This window comes from Nelumbo lutea, chromosome 1 (genome assembly GCF_056320005.1).
Source record: "Nelumbo lutea isolate HS-2025 chromosome 1, American lotus-T2T, whole genome shotgun sequence".
In the NCBI taxonomy this organism is placed as follows: Eukaryota; Viridiplantae; Streptophyta; class Magnoliopsida; order Proteales; family Nelumbonaceae; genus Nelumbo; species Nelumbo lutea.
Window position 1 is genome coordinate 26130560 of NC_142684.1, and position 4441 is coordinate 26135000.

Genomic DNA, 4441 nt, shown 5'->3' on the forward strand with positions numbered 1-4441 from the left:
ATTTGTCAACTTTAACTAACACATCTTCTATGATCCCCCTAGGATGTCTAACGGATCTATCAGCCAATTGTTATGCCACTCTAGTGGGTTGGGGTTCATTCAACCCCAATTTCTTGAAGATAGAATATGGCATTAAATTGATGCTAGCTCCCAGGTCACATAAAGCTTTTTCAATTTTTAAACTGCCAATGGTACAAGGAATAGTGAAACTCCCTGGATCTTTGAGTTTCTGAGGCAGCTTGTTCAGAAGGATAGCAGAACATTCCTCATTTAATGCATCAGCAAAAGGAATATTAATATGTAAACTTTTAAATATTTCAAGAAACTTACCAAATTCCTTCTCCAATTTTTGTTGCTTCAACCTGTTAGGGAATGGAACTTGTGGTTGTTGGTGCATCCCTTGTTGTGCTTCTGGTTGTTTCGTCTTCTATTGTCTGGTCCCAAGGCTTGTTTCTACCTTGGGTTCAGCCCAATTCTTCTTTTCTACCTCAGGCAACTCTTTTCCACTCCTTAAGGTAATAGCTTGTACCTGCTCTCATGGATTCACTTCAGTGTTGTTTGGAAGAGTTCCCGGCAGTCTGGAAGAGATTAATTGTGCCAATTGCCCCACTTGGTTTTTCAGGTTTTTGATTGAGGCTTCCTGGTTCTGGAACCTAGTTTCTGCACCTGCTATAAATTTTGTCATCAGTTCCTCCAAATTGGATTTTGGTTCAAGCTGATGATAAGTCTGGTGGAACGGCTTGGAAGTATGCTGATTTGGCCAGGACTGGTTTGAATATCCCCTCCATCCTGGATGAAAAGTATGGTGACTTTGGTAACCCTGCTGTCTTGACGAATTGCTAACATAGTCAACTTGTTCAGTAGATGGTCTGAACTGATTGCTAACTTGGCAGTCTGTACTGATGTGGCCTCCCCCACACAATTCACAATTAAGAGGCTGCACATGCATGGCAGCTATCTGCATTTCATCTATTTTCTTACTGAGTGCTCCTATTTGTGCAGATAGTGTTGTATAAGTGTCAACATTATGCAAGCCTTGCTGCTTCCTAGTTTGAGTTCTTTCTGAATGCCATTGATAGTTGTTGGCTACCATTTCCTCAATAAGTGCATGGGCAACCTCAGGAGTTTTATTATTTATGGATCCTCTGGCTGCAGCATCTAATATGGTCTTATTTGAGTCAGTAAGACCATTATAGAAAGTCTGCACTTGCAACCAAATGGGGAGGCCATGGTGAGGAACTCTCCTTAACAGCTCCTTGCATCGTTCCCATGACTCATATAAAGATTCCCCCTCTTGCTGGAAAAAAGTAGTGATGTCATTCCTCATTTTAGCAGTTTTAGAAGGGGGAAAATATTTAGAGAGAAAACGGCTGGCCATTTCGTCCCACGTAGCTATTGATCCTGCCGGTAATGAATTCAGCCATGCTTTGGCTTTATCCTTCAAAGAAAATGGGAATAACCTCAACCTAATGGCGTCATCACTTACCCCATTGTGTTTGAAGGTGTCACAAATTTCTAAAAAGTTAGAAATGTGTGCATTGGGATCTTCGTGGGCCAATCCACAGAATTGCACTGTGTTTTGAATCATTTGTATGATGGCAGGTTTGATCTCAAAGTTGTTAGCAGCAATATTGAGCCTGATAATGCTGGAGGCAGCTCCAGTGAGAGTGGGTTTGGCATAGTCCATCATAGTCCTCTACTCAGCCATTTCTTGAGCTTCTTGAGCTTCTTGTGCTTCTTGTCTGACTTGCCTAGCAGCTCTTAAACGGACACGGAGAGTCCATTCAATCTCCGGGTCATAAATGATCTCTTCCAGTTCAGGTCTGCTTGTCATAAACTGTTAAGGTCAAAGCAATAAAAAGGCCAATATTCACAAAAGAAAATAAATAACTAATCCTATCACACTGAAAATTTAAAGTGAATTATTGGAATACAAAAACCTACATCTTATCATGAATAAATGAAGCCGATTATACTAAAAGCAGATTTAAACCAATCATCTTATTCAAGGTTCCTTTATCTACATCCATCGATTGCAACATCTGAATTCAGACCCAATTTAGTTGAGTTCAGATCTACAAGTCTTTGGTATTGTTAGTCCAGAGAAATTAACAAATAATAATTCAGATCTGAGCTGTATATCTCATACACACTCATTGATATACACTGCAATATACATCTACCAAATCTGTGATGCGTTAGGGCTGATATCAGAGTTAGGCTTGGTTTAAGGATTTTAAGCTCTACATTTGAAGCCCAAACCTGTATAGCTTATGCATATCAAACACTTGCTAAGACCTGAAAAATCAGATCTGCAATGTTTGGTATTGTTAACTACTGCAAGAGATCTAATCCAAACATCAATTCAGATCGGGTGCAAGAGATTTAAAAGATAACAAAACATCAAGTTCAAAGAAATTTCAGATCATGTACTCATACTGCCTCAGATTCTCATGTAATTCAGATCTGATTTTACCATTCATGGCTTATATTTCATCAATGAGGCAAGTCTGATGCATCAAATGGTGCTATTACTACCCGAATTCACATCAGAATAGAGTGGGTTCAGGTTTGCAACTAGCTGAGCTCAAATATGAGCTCAAATCTGAGGTTCAGATCTGAAGGCTTACATATCATTCTTTCAAATATTTTTCATTCCTTGCTACCCTTTGATCCCTGAAGCTAATCTGATATCTCACATTGTGAATGGGGTGCCAAATTCTCATCAGAATTGAGTAGGTTCAGGTCTGAGTTCAGATGAACTCAGATCTGAACCTAGCAGATTTGCAACCAACTGAACTCAGATCTGACCCCAAGTCTGAGTTCACATCAAATTTCTTTCATTCTTTGCTACATTTTCAGCCATGAGACAAGTCTGATGTATCAAAATATCAGTCATAATTGAGTAGGTTCAGGTCTGAGTGCAGACCTGCAATTAATTGAACTCAGATCTGAATCTAGCAGATTTGAGTTTCAGATCTGAAATTCAGATTTGAGTTTCAGATCTGAAAGTCAGATTTGAAGTTCAGATCTGAAAGCTCTCATGCTATTCTTTTCCTCAAAATAAACACACTTTTTCTCAACCAAATCAGCTCAAAAAAAAAAAAATCATAGTACAAGTTATCTAACATTGCAAAGTCTGCCCTCTATCCTGCTCTGTTCACAATCCCAGTTCAGATCTGGGTGATTTCAGATCTGAATTTCTTTACCCAATGCTATCCAATTGTTTTATAGAGATAGCAGATTTGTTCTAGGGTGTATTGGGGTGAAGATAACCCCCAATTACCCTTTGAATTTATATCAGTTCAGGTCTGAGTTCAAGGGAACTCAGATCTGAACTGTTGCAAATCTGCTACAGCATTACTCAGATCTGAACTCAGATCTGAGTTCTGATCCGAATCCTTGGTTTCCATTTCTTTCGGTTATATGGTTCTCTCTCTCTTTTTTTTTCACTATCTAAATATATATTTTTTTTCTTTTTGTAATGAAAGAAAAGAATAATAAAGGGCTGAGAACAGATTTTTTTTTTTTTTGCTGAGTATTGCAGTTCTGCTATAGCAGATCTGAGTGCCGAATGCAACTCAGATCTGCAACACTCATGATTTTAATTTTTTTTTTTTTTTAGAAGACAATAACTTCAAGATAGAAAGGAAAACAGGTCTCCCTTTATTAAAATTAAACTGAAACAGGGAAGAGAAAGTAATCTACTAAAACACAACTATAGTAGTACAGCAGTTGCAGTCCAAGCTGAAATGAAAAAGTTAGCAAATTAACCCAACTATGAATGCAATGCTGAATGAGATCAGATTAAGAATGCTCAATGTTTCCTAATATTGTTTCCCTAAATCCCCGGCAATGGCGCAAAAAACTTGATGTGTGGCTCATTGTGACACTAGCAAGTGCACTAGCCGTTCAAGTAATAAAGTAGTGAGTGAAGTATTGTTCCCACGAGGATTTAGGAAACAATTACCAATACTAAATTGAGCACTTCTTATCTGATCAACAAATAAATCAAAACTTTAATGAAAGCTAAAAAATCCTAAATTAAAATATATCTAAATCATTGGCCCAATTGCCTTCAAATCAGGTTAGAAGAGTAAGCAGTAAATGTCAATCTCAGAATTCAGCAATCTATCAATTTGGATCATTCGAATAAATCATGATTGAGCCTTGGTTTGGTGAAACCCCAAGGTCATGAACAGCCTCTCTCAAGCGCATGTTCATCCTATGCATGAGTGACAGTTCTTCTATCTCTAACAAGAATCTAATCCCTATGCATGCATTTCTTCAAACACTTCTAAGGCATCAATTCAAATCTGAATTGATCACCAACTGAATTGTGCAAGTTATCTCTAACCTTGCACTCAATTCAGTTCTTGAATAGTAGATCTGAATTCCTAGAGTCTCTCTCAAGCACTCTAGGAATTCCAAGCTGTAGATT

General features: G+C 38.0%; 1 non-coding gene across 1 annotated transcript; it reads left to right on the forward strand.

Annotated features, from left to right (window-relative positions):
• The first annotated feature begins 1223 nt into the window (after positions 1-1223).
• LOC148874030 (small nucleolar RNA R71) lies at positions 1224-1330 on the forward strand. Its single transcript, XR_016106172.1, has one exon. It is a non-coding gene; the product is annotated as a small nucleolar RNA R71 (small nucleolar RNA).
• The last annotated feature ends 3111 nt before the right edge of the window (positions 1331-4441 follow it).